The following is a 17,697-nucleotide window of genomic DNA, read 5'->3' as shown; positions in this document are numbered from 1 at the left end:
AAAAAAATTATTTTAATTTAATATTATACTTATCTTAGTAAAAGAAACTAAGAAAAGTATATTTTTTAACATCGTCGGCTTAAAATATTTATAGAAGCTTCTTTGATCATAGTGTTATCAATTCTAAGATGTGAGACTAAAGAGAACTTTATTTTTTTTATATAAAACAACCAGAGAAAATTAATGATGAGAAAAATTTATAATAATACGTCGTAGCTGAGTCTCGAACTCTAGATCACTGATTGTTTCGCTTGTGGAATTACTAATAAACCTTGAAATTATTTTTAGTGTGAATAGAAAAAAGGACAGTAACATAAATTCATTTTAGGCTTCACCAAAATTAGTTAGTAAAGGGGTAGATTTTTAATAAAATAGTAAGATAAAAAAAATCATCAAATGAGCTGTCACTGTAAAACATTTTATTCCAAAATACTCGTACTTTCGGTTTTGTAACCATTATAATTAATTATTACGATGAGATAAAATATAATATTTTATTCTAATCAAAATTAATATACATAAAATATTATTATATCATAATATTATATTTATTGATCAAAATTACTTAAAATCCATTTAATTATTTAAATTTGATAAAATCATTTTAATTTTTTATAATAGCTATTTAGTAGTTGTCTACACCATCATCATAGTAGCTGTTATAATAGTTGTAAGTAAAGTGGTGCAGTAATTGCTTAGTACGTAATAATCTTAAAATGATTTTCATCAAGTTAAAATAATTTTTAGAAAATTAAATAATTTTAATTAAATTGATAAATAATATTTTAATTTAATAGTGTTATATATGATAATTTAAATTAGAATAAAATATTATATTTTATCACGTCATAGTAGCTGCGTACGATTTGCTATTCATAGTTATTATAACAATGAAAGTAAAGATATATAAAGCATACGATGAGGCATTTTTTTGATTTTTTTTTAAAAACGTCATATTATATAAAAAAACATGATGAGTATATCCATTTATAATGTTGTTATTAGAATGATGGAGTGTGTTGATAGCCAACTCTTGATAATATTTTTGTCCTTGAACATTTATAATTCGTCATAATTTTTTTTTTGTTTTTTACAATCCATCCGATTAATTCTAATATTTTACCTATAAAATAAATTTAAAAAGTACGGTGTGGCTTTTAACTAACGTGACATCTCGGTTTCACTAATAATTCAATATTTATAAATACGTACTACGTGGAAATTAAATCTTGCTATCAGGATAAATAAAGCATTCACAACAGGCAATCTATCAACCCAATGTTCCTAGGTTAACCATCCAATAAAAAAAAAATCTATTAATTTATGAAATCTGATATTCGATCATTATATATTTAGAAAACTAAGAAGACTTTTTGCTATACCTTACCTAGGGGCTTGTAATTTATCATAAATGATTAGAGTTGTGGATTGAACCGTTCATTATAATAAAAGATGATCATCTCACATGATCTTATAATTCATCCTCGTATTATTTGAAGATAGGTAAATTATAGAATTCGATCGTCAAATAACCAAGGATAGGAGAGATTTTTTTATATATATATAAAAGTATATACCTATTGGAAATTAATCCTTCATAAATTTGTCCGTTAGACACCCCGTGGACTGGAACGAGCCGTTCATGACCTGCGTCAGACTGATGTCTTTTAATAGGTAATTTTATGCTAAACATATATAACCTAGTCCACAAAATTGAGTAGGGCGAGAGGTGAGTACCAAGATCGGCACACCAATCCCAAGCCGCGTCAGGGAGGGATGACATTTGCACACACTAGGCACCCTCCAAAAATCAAAATTAAATTTTATATATATATATATATATATATAGAAATAATATTATTTAGTAGTTAATTTTATGTTCATTATCAAACTGTATACTTAGACCGTATTTTAAAAAAGGTTTTCTTTACTAATCAATCTCTATCTAGTTCTTTTTTATTAAAAAATATTTTTTTTTCTATTTTTCCATTATTTGTTTTCTTCTTACTCCTTTCTGAATTTTAATGAATTTTTAATTTTATAAATATTTTTAAGTTTTAAATTTATTTAGGGCTGGACTCAAAGCCAACTAGGCCATGTTCTCGACCAAGCACCTTATTACGTCAATCTCATGGGGGTCATACTCGATATAGTTGATGATAATTTATATCTGAACGGCTCAGACTATATTTAGTTAGTCACTAATGGTAGGCTGTTATAAGATTATTGTGTAAAAGCATCAAAATAAAAATTTTAAAAAATATGTAAAAAAGATTTCATTTGTATGTAAAATTATGTTAAGAGTTTATTTGAGTAGTATTAGGAAATAATTATTATAAGTAAATATTTATTGTTTCCTAGTGAGTAATTATTATTAAGAAATATTTGTTTATTTCTTAATTATTAGATAATAATTATTATTAGGAAGTATTTATTTATTTTCTAGTATTTTATATGTTTTCCTATTTTTAACTTGTGCTGATATTTATATACCACATATTATCATTAATAAAGTACATGAATTCTATCGTCAATATGATATATATTAGCACTAAGCTTAACATCAATCATTTTTTTCCTTTCTCTACAATACCCACCGGGCGCATTTTACAATGACTGCCAACAACGACGTCACTCACCGGCTATCTCTCATAAATACTCTTGATTCACCTTCCGCCCTTGTGGTTCTCAACATTAATGCTCAGATACCATTGAAACTCACACCACCTCTAATTACTCTGTCTAGCGCTTGCAGTTCACGTCTCTTCTATTCAAATATGGTTTTGTTGATGACTCACGTCCCTACCCCTTGCGTAGATAATGCCTATAAACGCCACGTTCACTCAAGCGAATCCTAATCATATTCTCTGGCTCCGTCGGGATCAACTTCTTTTCAATGTTATCATAAGTTCGATCTCTCCTACTTTTGTACAGCTTATTTCTTTATCAACTTCATCTAGAGACGCATGATAGACGCTAGAGAGAACCTATGCTGCTCTCTCACATGGCAGGATTATGACTCATCGTCAAAATCTTGCCAACCCTCAACAGGGTAACAGATATATTATTGATTATATGTAGGACATCAAAAGAAATATTAACGCTCTTGTATTTATAAGTGTCAAAGTTGACTTTAATAAGCTCTCCATTAGTGTCCTGAATGGTCTTAGGCAAAATTACTACAATATCTCACATGCTCTACAAGTTTGTGACGTCTTTATTACCTTTGATGAGCTATTCGAGCAACTCCTTAGCTATAAAGCTCAGTTAAAAGTCTTGACACCATCTTCATCTTTGACGCCAATGACTGCTCTTATAGCTCCAGTAGGGAATTATCCTAATCGGTATTCAAATTATCGTGGTGGTTGCCAACAAGTTCTGTTGATGTCCCATCAGCCGTGCCTGTCTACTCCTGGGTTGTCTACGCGTCCTCCTACACATCCAGTTGTGCCTAGTCCTAATCGTTATCTTGGGCGTTGTCAGATCTGTAGTGTCTAAGGTCACTCTACTTGTAAGTGCGGTTATATGACTGCCTCGATGCTTGCTTTGCTTCCGTCGGCTCCTCCACGTGCTCTGCGTCCAACGTATAGTGCACTATTTGCGCACACTGTTGTTCATTTTACACCTCCGTCTGATTCTCGGGAATGGGTGGTTGACTCTGACACCTCTCATCATGTCACCACTGATCTCACTACTTTCTCGTTGCATGAGCCTTACTCTGGGAATGATAGCTGTTGGATCATGTAATTCGATAAAAGGGGGGGGGTTACTATCAATTTAAATCGTCGAAAAGAATATTGAGTACACAGCGGAAAACATGAAAACAGAACAATGCTAACACGAAGCTTTTTACTTAGTTCGGAGCCTTGGTCGACTCCTACTCCAAGGCCCGCACTCGTTGAGTGCTTTCGTTGGGCAATCCACTAGCAATTCGAATAATTGTTTTACAATTGAAAGTACAGTTGCTTTAAGAAAGAATACCGACAACCAAAAAAAATAAGAACGAGGCATGTTGTCGGAGGAGTTTTTGCAGCGTCGCAGGAGTGTAGCATGGCAGAGCAAACGTTGGAAGATCTTGTTGTTCGTTGTTCTTTGCTCTAGGGTGCATCCTCCTTATATAGGAGGCTCGGGGCGCCCGGATCCCTTCCAGGCGCTTAGAGTGTGACGTATCCCGTCCAACTAGAGCGTTCCACGTTGCGACGTGCATTGGGGATAAATTTTGCACTCCGAGCGCCCGAACCACTTTTTCTCCGGGAAGTCCTTCTCCTGCAAGAAATGGTTAGTCCGAGACAAAGTGCAATTTATTTTTCCCTGCAAAATAAAGTGTTAGCACAGTTATAATTAACAAGCAGAGTATTAATTAGATTTCGTCTCCTAGAGATCAGAATCTAGTCACGATCTCAACTTAAATTTCTGAAATGGATCTAGGTTGGATCGACGCCTAATGTTCCCTTCCCGAGAACGCGTCCTCACAGTCACTCCCCTCCAGTGACTTACCTCAACTTACCTGCCAGACGTCCGGTCAGCCCTTCGACCTGTCTGGACTTCGTGCCTGCTATCAGATTAGCCCATCGACCCGTCTGGGCTTCGTGCCAGCTATCATGTCAGCCCATTGACCTAGCTGGACTTCGTGCTAGAAGTCAGGTCAGCCCGTCGACCAGTCTGGGCTTCTCCTGTACACTTCGTAGAAGTGTTAGATCAATATGAAACTAACTTAACCTACTTTGTCATTCATCAAAACTTGAGTTAGATCGTTAGTGCTAACCGCACCAACAATCTCTCCTTTTTTGATGCAATGATAACCTGGGTTAAGTTAGTGAAAAATATGCAAGTAAAACAAGCAATTATTAGGTTTTTTAAGTTAGTCTTTATTTGATATTTCGTTGATTTATTTTAACTAACTTAAGCCACCTAACCCTCCCTCTTTGACATTCATCAAAAAATAACACAGAAAAATAAGGGAAGTAAAAAAAAAATCAAGGAATTAAAGTCAGATTGACTTGGGGGAGTCTAACATAGAATATTTTACTTAAAACCTTAGCTTTTAGCGTTCTTAAAAAAATAATTAAGTTTTAAACTTTAGAAAGATAACTTTTTAAAGATAAAATTTGCAAACCTAATTTTTGAAATAAGCATTGCAAACACAATTTTCAAACATAGTATTTTTACAAAAGGGAGATTATTAAGGCTAAGTCCAATTTTCAAATCAAAATTTTAAAATTAAGTGAAATTTTATTTTTCAATACTAAGTTTGTAAAATCCAACTTTTTAAATCAATTTTCAAAACTATGTTTGGAAAATCCATCTTTCAAAACCATGTTGTTAAAACTAAGTAAAATTTGTTTTCAAAACCAAGTTTGTAAAATCTAATTTTTAAAACTAATTTTCAAAAATATGTTTTCACAACCAATTTTAAAAAATTTGATCCAATAAAACTTAATTTTATAAAAGTTTGTTTAAAATCAAATTAAAAAAAATATTTTTCAAAACTGAGGTTGTACAATATAAATTTTAATTTAGTAAATAAAATTAATTTTTAATTTTCAAAACTAAGTAAATATTTATTTTTCAAAACTAAATTTGTAAAACCCACTTTTCAAGAAAAAAAATCAGATTTAAAATAGATTTAAAATATTTTTAAAGGAAATATTTTTCAAAATAAGTATGAAAATAGGTAATCCTCCCCCTGAACCTGACATATTAAAAACTGTCTAACCAATTAGTTACTTACTAACTGTTAGAGGACAATAGCTTTCACTGGGTTAGTCAGGTTAAGTCAATTGTAATCAGTTAATGTTTGACTAAGCTGAATTACTTAACCTGATTAATCTCTATTTTGTATTTAACGCTCAGACTTATATCGATGCACTAAAATAAACATCTTAAGTCTAGGCAATCTGCTTATGCATATCACCCCTTTCTTTAATTGACAATCACAAACAAGGTAGTCCTAGTGTGTTGGTGAGATGCTCAAATTCTAGTCCTATAGGAACATGCTTTCTAAGGAATTGGCCTAATCTAAGGCTAAAATTGATTTTTGAAATTCTATAAATGAGAAATTTTGAAAATATACAAGTTTTATCTTAAAAGTTAAAAATAACTATTTTTGAAAACATTTTTAAGAATCCTAGTTTATTAAACACATTCCTAGCTTCCGACGTAGATTGCTAAACTCACTTTTAGGGAGAGGTTTGGTAAATATATCAGCTAAATTAGACTTAGACTCAATGTATTTGAGTTCATATCTCCTTTAGTGACATGATCCTTGATAAAATGATGTCTAATTTCTATATGTTTGGTTCTTGAATGATACACAGGATTTTTTGTTAAATTAATTGAGCTAATATTATCAATTAATACTTTTACATTTGTGAGGTTTAAATTAAAATCTTTTAAGGTGTGCATCATCCATAGTAGTTGTGCGACACACTATCCTATGGCTATGTATTCTGACTCAGTTGTAGATAGAGCAACACAGTGTTGCTTTCTACTAAACCAGCTGACAAGTGATGGACCTAGTAATTGACATCCACCACTTGTGCTTTTGCGGTCTAACTTACACCCAGCGTAATCTAAGTCAGAATAGCCTAGTAACTCAAAATTATTAGTTCTAGAATACCAAATTCCTACATTTGACATTCCTTTAAGATATATTAATATTCTTTTGACTTGAGTCAAATGAGATTCTTTAACACAAGTTTGGTATCTAGCACACATACTAACTGCAAATAAAATATCGGGTCGACTTGCAGTTAAGTATAGTAGGCTACCTATGACACTCCTATAGTATCTTAAGTCAACTGGTTTTCCATTGGGATCGTCATCTAGAATTGTGTTAACTGCCATAGGTGCTTTTATTTCTTTAGTATTTTCCATCCCGAATTTTTTAAGTAATTGTTTGGTGTATTTTTGTTGATAAATATAATTTTCCTCATTTGTTTGTTTGATTTGTAAGCCTAAAAAGTAGGTTACTAGACTCATTTCAAACTCATGTTCCATAGATTAGTAAATTTTTCTAAGAATTCTTAGTTAGTTGAACCAAAAATTATATCGTCTACATAGATTTGGGCTATGAAGATATCCTCTTTTATTAACTTAACGAATAGAGTTGGGTCAATTTGACCTTTGTTGAACCCTTTGGATATTAGGTAAGAGGTTAACCTTTCATACCATGCCCTGAGTACTTGCTTAAGTCCGTATAAGACTTTCTTTAGTTTAAAGACATAGTCAGGGTGTTCTAAACTTTCAAACCCAGGTGGTTGTCCTACATAGACTTCATCTTTTATCAGTCCATTAAGAAAGGCAGATTTAACGTCCATTTGATATAGTCTGAACCTTTTATGGGCTACATAACTGAGTAACATTCTAATGGACTCTAATCTAGCTACTAGGGTATAAGTTCTATCATAGTCAAGTCCCTCTACTTGACTAAACCCCTTAGCAACTAGCCTAGCTTTGTTTCTAGTAATTTTCCTAGTTTCGCTTAACTTATTTCTAAACACCCATTTTGTTTCTATTATTTTCTTATTTTTGGGTGGTGGTACTAAATCCCAAACTTCATTTCGCTCAAATTGAGCTAGTTCCTCTTGCATAGCTATGACCCAGTTTGGGTCAAGTAAAGATTAAGCTATGGTTTTGAATTCAATTTTTGAAATTAGAGAGAGTTGACTTAGATTTTGAAAGGACGACCTAGTTTAAACCCTTAGATCTGGATCACCAATTATTTGGTCAACAAGATGATTTGGATTGACTCTTATGGTTCTGGATGGTTGATTTTCTTGAGTTTCTTGTTCCTCTTCATGATTTAAATCTTGATTGGTTCCTTCCAGATTACTGTTGCCTTGAATAAACTCAATTGGCTGAAGTTGGGTTTGTTGTAGGTTTTGCTTAGCTTCCTTAAATTTTACATTTATGGTTTCTTCAATTCTTAATGTAACTTTATTGTATATTCTATAACCCCTACTATTCAGTGAATATCCTACAAAAATTCCATTTTCTATTTTAGAAGTGAATTTTCCTAAGTGTTCTCTTGTGTTTAGGATGAAGGTTGGGCACCCAAAAACTTTAAAGTATTTTATATTGGGTTGTTTATTGTAATAAATTTCAAAAGAGGTTTTGTTATGTTTTTTATTTAGTGTTGTTCTATTTTGCACATAGCAGGCTGTACTAACAGCTTCTGCCCAAAAGTACTTAGGTAAATTGTATTCATTCAACATAGTTCTAGCGGCTTCAAGTAAAGTTCTATTTTTTCTTTCTACTATTCCATTTTGTTGAGGAGTTTTAGGACACAAAAATTCGTGATGATATCCATTTTCAAGACAAAATTTATTAAAGTTATGATTTTTAAATTCTCCCCGATTGTCACTTTTAATTCTTTTAATTTTAAGATCTTTTTCATTTTCAACTTTTTTGTAGAAGTTTGTAAAGATTTCAAACGTTTCATCTTTATTTTTTAGAAATTCTACTCAAGTGAACCTAGAATAGTCGTCTATTATTACTAGGTAGTATAAACTTCTATTTATTTACTTGACCCCATGGGAGTCAAATAAGTCTAAATGTAGAAGTTCTAGTATTGAGTTGGTTTGAAATTGATTAGTTAGTTTGTGAGTAGATTTTGTTTGCTTACCTTGTTGACAAGCATTACATATTGTTGAGTCTAAATTAGGTAATTTTAGTAATTCTCTAACTAATCTATTTAATTTGATTATATTTATAAAATTTGTGTGTGACATTCTTCTATGCCATAACCAAGTTCTTTTTGTGTTAAAAAACACTTAATTGAAGAAGTGTTTAAGTTAATTGCATAGATGTTATATTTTCTAAACCCTTTTAGACTTATTGAAGGGTTATCTAGGTGCTTGATTAAGCATTTTGAAGACAAAAACCTAACATTATATCTAGTGTCATACAATTGACTTATAATAAGGAGATTATATTAGAAATTTTCAACGAGTAAAACATTTATAATAATGAAGTCAATTTTAAGCTCAATGTTACCTATACCGATTACCTTGAGTTTGCCATTGTTTCCAAAGGCAACTGTTCCTAAGCTTTTGTAAGTAAGTTGGGTGAATTTGGTGTGATCTCCAGTGATATGTTTGGAGCAACCACTGTCCAAGATCCACTTGATTTCCTACAATAGGTAGGAATTGTTGGAGCAATCCCAATGGTCCGTGGGACCATGTGTTTTGGTGTTTGGGTAAAGGGTTTAAGTTAGGTTCACCCTTGTTATTTGATATGTGTACTTGAGTTGTGCAGGACTGCATGATACACATGTGACTCAGGTTGACGGCTTTGGGTTTGGTGAAGGATGGAGCATCCGAGGGACCGTGAACAAGGCAGTGAGGACAAGGGCCGAGGGAAGCGACTTCGAGGCATACGCGAAGGATGACATTGGGGACGAGCCGCGAGCTTGAATGCATCCGAGGGACGAGAGCCAAAGGAAGTAGGCTTGAAGGCAAGAGGTCAAGGCTGCAAAGAAGTGTCAAGTGAGTCATAAGGGTGAGGGTACGAGTGCACGAGAGATTGTACCCGGAGTAAAATCCTAGTTTTAGGGTTTTACTGCAGCGTTACTGTAGCAGTACTGTAGCGCTACTGTAGCAGTCGACTACATGTTTTAGCAGTCGACTGGTGCAATCGACCGGGCAGTCGAATGAGAGCGAACAGAATGCTTTTGTTTATTAGATTAGTGTGGATCAGTCGATTGCTAGTTTTAGCAGTCGACTGGTATCGAGCCGTTGGGATGTAACGGTCGAATTTCCACAGAGGGCAATCGACTGCATGTTTTGGCAATCGACTGGTAGGCGGGATTTTCAACCCGTGGCCTATATAACCAAAGCTTGAAAGCTTGGTTATAGTTGACGAAATTAGTGGTGGTAAACCCTAATTAGTAGTCTACTAGTCTCAAGAGTCTTAGTTGGTGTTGTGGTGAGGTTTCTCCACCCACAAGGAGCGACTTGAGATAGCCGGAGTTTGTCGGGGGCTAATCCACCGACGGATAGGGATCGTTCATATTACGGACAGTCATGGAGTAGGAGCCCTAATCTCCGAACCACGTTAAACGAACGTGTTAGCGGTTTGCTTGTTTTTCTTTCCTTTATTATTTAGCTTGTTTGTTTTAGTATTATTCCGCTGCGCAAGCTAACGTTGTAGGAAGAGCGAGTATTTGGGGGTGTCGTCTATCCGACCCTCTTCAAGCCAGCCACTGATCCCCTATAGGAATTAGGGTTAGTCTGAGTTTAATCTTTATTTAAAAATGATTCTTTAGTTGTTTAGATAAAATTTTAAGTTAATATAAATTTTAAGTTAAAAATATTTTTTAAGTTAAAAATATTTTTAATTTTTTTTAAAAAAGAATTTTTAAAATGAATTTTTAAAGAATTTTAAAAATTAAATTTTAAAGATTTTTTTAAAATGAATTTTTAAAGAATTTTTAAAATTGTTTTTTTAAAGAATTTTTAAAATGAATTTTTAAAGAATTTTTAAATTTTAATTAAATTTTAAATTTAATTCCTTAGTCATCTCACCCAATCTAAATTTTCAATCAAGGAATCCTATAATTTTGTGAGATGAATTAGATTCAATTTTAGGGTTTGATTTAACTTTGTGTTAGATTCAGGTTTAGCTTTGGGCTCAACAAATAGGCATTCTTTGGATAAACTTCTGGGCTATGGTGAGCCACTTGGAAATTATTAGAGTAATCATGCCTTCGAGGTTTTCCAAATAGTCCTATCCACTGAACTTAATACAAAACCTTGGTCTAACTGGTTAGGATCCGTAAAGGGTAGCTTCAGTTAGTTCCACTAAGCCAAATGCAGCAGGTCGAAGCCATATCTTCCTAGACATGCATAAACATAGTTTCCCTAATGTACTATTATCCAAAACTTCACCAGTACCATTGGTCAAGTTAAACTATTTTCCCTTTGAACTAGTCCTAATTACCCTGCCGGACAAATTGGTTTTAGTTATCCTATCGGGTAGGTTAATTTTGGAGGTGCCAGCTATTCTGGAGCCTCCCCCTGAATTATTGGTATGTTATTTTTAAGTTTTAATTCTAGGTTTGTGTCTGTTACTTTTATAACTATATTTAACTTGATGATAATCTGATTTTTGATGGGCTCTAAAAATTTTTAATTTTGAGTTTGTTGGTTTAGGTTTGTGTTTAGATTTTTGATTTGGTTTATTAGATTTTATATAGTATATTTTATCTTTAGGTATGTAATATTAGTTAAATCCTATTTGCGTGGTTAAGCACGCTTTCGGAACCCACACTTTATTTTGTTGTTTATGTTGGGTTATTAATTATTTAAATGTTTTATTTGAACTTGACTTGTAGCCAAGTCCGATTTTATTATAAACTGCTTTTTGACTATTTAAAATTAAATCTAAGTTCTTAGATCTTGTTGTGAATTTTTCTAACATACTTTTTAATTTCTTATTTTCTGTTTTTAGTGTTAAATTCTCCTCCTCAAGTGTTAGGTCTTGAGTAGGATTAGAATTTATGATTTGTTCCTTGAGGTTTTGGTTTTCCTTAAGGAGCAATTTATTTTCATTTTCTTTTGCTGTTAATTTTTTATTTAAACAAGCAATAATTCAAAAAAAAATTATTCAAATTAAAACATACCTCTTCGGGACCTTCGGAAACGAGTACGGACTCGTAGCTCGATTCGGGTTCGGACCCGTCTTCCGATTCGACCTCCGATTTTTCTTCTAAGGCCATCAACGCGAGGTGACTCTTGTGCTTTTGATCTTCAATCTCCAATTCTTCTGAAGAAGAGTCGTCCCAGGTTGCTTTGAGAGCCTTCTTCTTGTTGCACCAGAAGCAAGTAACGTTCCTTGGTTCGGATGGGGAGTTGATCTCCTGTAGGTCCTTTTTGCTGAAGCTTTTCTTCCTCCTGGTGAAGATCTTCCTTACCAGGTTCACCAGGTACTCTTCGTCTTCAGAATCTTGGTCGGACTCATTTTCAGGTTTAGGCTTGGTCTTTTTCTTTTCCTTGGAGGGACCTGCAAACAAGGCAATACCTTTCTCGGATCCGGCGTTAGTCTGCTCGTGTAATTCTAATTCACAAAACAATTCATCGAGTTTTAATTTGGATAATTTTTTTGAAATTTTGTAAGCATCCACGATAGATGCCCACAAGGTATTACGTGGAAAATCATTCAATGCGTACCTAATTAGATTGTGATTCTCCATTTGGTGACCTATCGCGTGGAGTCCGTTGAGGATATCTTTGATCCTCGCATGGAGTTGACTCACCATTTCTCCTTCCTGCATTTTAATATTGAATAATTTATTTAATAAAAGATCGCGCTTAGTTACCTTTGCGTCGCTTATTCCTTTGTGTAGTTCGATCAACTTGTCCCATAACTCTTTCGCATTTTGGTGCGGTCCCACTCGGTTCAGCTCTTCCTTAGTCAGCTCGCATTGTAGCGTGTTGAGAGCTTTGTAGTCCGTCGAGGACTTCTTTCTCATGTCCAGAGTCTACTGTTCCGGGTCTAGTGGGTTTCTGGAGTTGTCGACCGGCACCTTGTAACCTCTGGTGACACTGAACCATTGATCAAAATTGGTCTTCAGGTAGACGTCCATCCGCTTCTTCCAGTACGAAAAATCATCCCCGTTAAATAGGGGGGGACGTACTGTGTTGAAACCTTCAATTTGAGACATATTTGTCCTGCACATAATTAAATAAAGAGAAAAAAAATCCCAAGACTTGGTCTTGGATTAGCAGTGCGGAATAAAGTTAAAGAAAAAAACTGAATTGGTGTCGCACCAATTCAGCTTAATTGCTACGAAATTTTTTTTCCAAAACTAGCAACAATACCAGCTTAGATTTATAGCGCAAAACTGAAAATTGAAAAAAAAAATTAAAACAAATTTCACCCCTGTCTGATTGGTGGTTGCACCAAATCAGAGCGGAACCTAGCTCTGATACCACTTATTAGATCATGTAATTCGATAAAGGGGGGGGGGGTGAATATCGATTTGAATCATCAAAAAGAATATTGAGTACGCAGCGGAAAACACGAAAACAGAACAATGCTAACATGAACCTTTTTACTTGGTTCGGAGCCTTGGTCGACTCCTACTCCAAGGCCCGCACTCGTTGAGTGCTTTCGTTGGGCAATCCACTAGTAATTTGAATAATTGTTCTACAATTGAAAGTATAGTTGCTTTAAAGAAAGAATACTGACAACCAAAAAGAAATAAGAACGAGGCGTGTTGTCGAAGGAGTTTTCGCAGTGTCGCAGGAGTGCAGCACGGCAGAGCAAACGTTGGAAGATCTTGTTATCCGTTGTTCTTTCCTCCAGGGTGCATCCTCCTTATATAGGAGGCTTGGGGCACCCGGATCCCTTCCAGGCGCTTGGAGTGTGACGTATCCTATCCAACCAGAGCGCTCCACGTTGCGACGTGCATTGGAGATAAATTTTGCACTCCGGGCGCCCAGACCAATTTTTCTCCAGGAAGTCCTTCTCCTACAAGAAATGGTTAGTCTGAGACAAAGTGCAATTTATTTTTCCCTGCAAAATAAAGTGTTAGCACAGTTATAATTAACAAGTAGAGTATTAATTAGATTTTGTCTCCTAGAGACCAGAATCTAGTCACGATCTCAATTTAGATTTCTGAAATGGATCTAAGTTGGATCGACGCCTAATGTTCCCTTCCCGGGAACGCGTCCTCACAGTCACTCCCCTCCAGTGACTTACCTCAACTTACCTGCCAGACGTCTGGTTAGCCCTTCGACCCGTCTGGACTTTGTTCCAGCTATCAGGTCAGTCCATGACCTAGCTGGACTTCGTGCCAGACGTCTAGTCAGCTAGTCAACCCGTCTGGGTTTTGTGCCAGCTATCAGGTCAGCCCATCGACCTAGCTGGACTTCGTGCCAGAAGTCAGGTCAGCCCGTCAACCCGTCTGAGCTTCTCCTGTACACTTCGTAGAAGTGTTAGATCAATATGAAACTAACTTAACCTACTTTGTCATTGATCAAAACTTGAGTTAGACCGTTAGTGCTAACCGCACCAATAGTAGCGTCATCATTGGTGATGGTTCTGGAGTATCCATTACACATACGGGTTCTTTTTCATTCTCCACTCCATCTTTCTCTTTAGTTTTCTTTAATATTTTATTTGTTTCATCTATGTCAAAGAATTTGATTTCTGTCGCTGCACTTTGTGCTACTAATTCTATAACATTTCTTTTCTTTGATTCCTATTTTCAGGTGTTGGATCGTCGTACGGGAGTGACACTAGTCAGTGGGGTCCATAGAGATGGTGTCTATTACTAGCCAAAATTTGTGTCTACGCTATCATCCCCTTTCACCTTTTCTGTGTCTGTCTCGTCATCTATTTTCTTATGACATAGTCATTTAGGTCATTCGTCATTAGGTGTTTTGTAACGTTTTTTGTTATCCTTAAGTCTTTCGTTTCTTGTGGATACTTTGTCTAATTTTTCATGCACTTCGTGCAATATTAATGAGAGTCATAAATTATCCTTTCATAAATCTAATATTTTGCCTCATGCTCCTTTGGATATTATCTTTTCTGATGTTTGGACTTATATCATCATTTGATGGACTCAAGTATTATGTTATCTTTATTGATCATTTTACAAAGTATATATGACTTTATCTCTTACGTAAAAAATTGGATGTATACTCTACCTTTATTGTATTCAAAACTCTTGTTGAAAATTGATTCTCGATGACTATCAAAATACTTTTCATTAACAATGGAGGTGAATTCTTAGCCCTTTACTCCTTTCTTATTACTCATGGTATTAGTCACCTTACCACTCCTCCACACATTCTTGAACACAATGGATACTTTGAACGTTATCATCATCATATTGTCAAAACTAGTCTCACTTTATTGCATATAGCGTCTATTCCACTCACTTTCTAGCCTTATGTCTTTGCTGTGAAAGTTTATTTGATTAACTGCAGCCTAAGATCGGTCTTTCTCACATGTCCTCTTTTGAAAAATTGTTCACCATCGTTCCTGATATTTCTAAGCTTCGAGTTTTCGGGTGTCTATGCTTTCCGTGGTTGCGCCCCTACTCTCACCACAAGCTTGATCCCAAGTCAACCTCTTATGTTTTCCTTGGTTATTCTCTCACCCAGAGTGCCTTTTTGTGCTATGATGTTACTCTCAAAAGAGTCTTTGTATCTCGTCAAGTTAAGTTTGTGGAGTATGTTTTTTCATTTGTCATCACCTCCTTAGATTCCACAGTAATAGACATTGACTCCGAGCTCTCTACAGCACCAGTCCTCTCGTGGGACTCTCCGACATCGATGCTGCAACCTACCACTAGCCGTAGCCACCCGTAACCGACTTCTTCACCGCTGTCATCGCCGTCGCCATCACTGCTCTTGTTGTCGGGCCGTCCACAGTACCTGGTGGCGATCGACCGCCTCTCCATCCCCCTCTCACTTCTCAAAACCAACATCCCATGCAAACTCACTCCAAAAATGTCATCTACAAACTCAATCCAAAGTATCTTCTTTATACTAGCCTTCCATAACCCTGTGAACCCTCCTCTGTCATGCATGCGCTCAAAGATCTGAATTGGGTACAGGACATGCACAAAGAGTATAATGCTCTTCTTCGTAATCAGACTTGGACTCTTGTCCCACATTCGCCAGACCAAAATCTTATGAATAACAGGTAGGTGTTTCGCATTAAGCTTAATCCTGATGTCTCAATTGATCGGTATAAGGCTCGTCTTGTTGCTAAGGGCTTTCATCAGCATCTTGGTGTTGACTTTCATGATACATTTAACACTATTATTAATCCAATAAAAATGTGCATTGTTCTTAATCTAGCTGTGAATCAGGGGTGGTGTCTTCACCAACTTGATATCAACAATGCGTTTCTTAATGGTCACCTTGAAGAGGAGGTTTATATGGTGCAACCTTAGGGTATGCGCAGTGCTGAGTTTTCAGATCATGTGTGTCATTTGCATAAGACACTTTATGGCTTGAAGCAGGCTCCGCGCACTTGGTATTTGAAGCTTCGCGCTTTCTTGGTCTCTCTTGGCTTTGTCGCATCACTGGCTAACACCTCCTTATTTGTTTATTTTTGGGATGATACTCTTATCTATTTCCTTGTATATATTGATGATCTAATCATTACAGGGAGTGATGCTTCTTCTGTTAACGTCATAGTATGTAAACTTTATGTAAAATTTGCGATTAAGGATCTTGGAGCTCTTTCCCTCTTCTACGATGTTGAGATTCGCCCAACCTCAAATGGTCTTCTCTTGTCTCATCAAAAGTATGTCATTGATCTTCTCTCCAAACATAACATGCTTGACTCCAAGCCGGTTTTCATTCCTATTATTGTTGACTCTCGTCTTACTTTACATGATGGGTCTTCATTTTTTGATGCGACTAATTTCCGACAAGTGGTTGGGAGCTAACAACATCTTCGTATGACTCGTCCTGATATTTCCTTTGCAGTCAACAATCTCTCATAGTTTATGCATGCTCCTTCAGAGACACATTGGGGTGTTGTGAAGCGTCTTCTTTGGTATCTCAATGGTAATAGGGATCTTGACATTCGTCTTCTTGCAGATACACCTTTTACTCTTTATGGGTTCTCCGATGTGGACTGGGCAGGAGATCTAGATGATCGGTGTTCTATGGGTGCTTTGATTATTTTTCTAGGAGCTAATTCAGTTTTCTGGAAATATACCAAACAACGCACGGTTGTGCGCTCTGCGACTGAGGCTGAATATCGCGCTATTGCCTCTGCGGCCTCTAAGATCCAATGGATTAAGTCACTTTTGACAAACCTCCTTCTTCTAGTTACCACGCTTGCTGTGCTTTTCACTGATAATTTGGTTGTCACCTATCTTTCAACTAATCCTGTTTTTCACTCTCGGATGAAGCATCTAGCTATTGACTATCACTTTATTCGTGATTTGGTGTAGGCCTCCGAACTATAAATTACTCATATTCCTACTGAGGATCAGTTGACTGATGCACTTACCAAGTCACTTTCTCGACTTCGGCTGTATATTTATTTGTTTACTAGTTTTTAGGGAATAATTATTATTAAGAAATACTTATTTGTTTTCTAATTATTAGAGAATAATTATTATTAGAAAATACTTACTTGTTTTTTAATATTTTATATGTTTTTCTATTTTATGTGTTTTCTTATTTTTCATTTATAATGATATTTATATATAATATACTATTATTAATAAAATGTATGAATTCTATTATCAACAAGTAGAACCAGAAGAGAAAAAAAAATAATAAGGAAAAAAACACCCTGTGGCATGCATAATAGATTTCATTTTGTATGTAAAAAATTATATTAAGAGTTTATTTGTATATACATATACACACACGTGCCATCTACAATTTTTTTTATTTAAATTGTTAGACTATATATATATATATATATATATATATATATATATATATATATATATATATATATATATATCCACATACCATCTAGTGTAATTGATTTTATTTTTATTTTTATTTATTATTTAAGCTTTCGATTATTCTAATTAAATTTTATATTTAGGGTTTAAAGGTTGAATTATAATATTAAAAAAATAAATCGATATATAATATAATATAATATCCTACGGACCGTCCCTTGCCAAATAGTCCACGATTTCTTTTTTATTTTTATTTTATTTTTGGTCGGGCGCTGGATTAAATCCAAGCGCCCTGACTCTAT

Source organism: Zingiber officinale, chromosome 2A (assembly GCF_018446385.1).
Source record: "Zingiber officinale cultivar Zhangliang chromosome 2A, Zo_v1.1, whole genome shotgun sequence".
In the NCBI taxonomy this organism is placed as follows: Eukaryota; Viridiplantae; Streptophyta; class Magnoliopsida; order Zingiberales; family Zingiberaceae; genus Zingiber; species Zingiber officinale.
Note: the sequence above shows the minus strand (reverse complement) of the source record.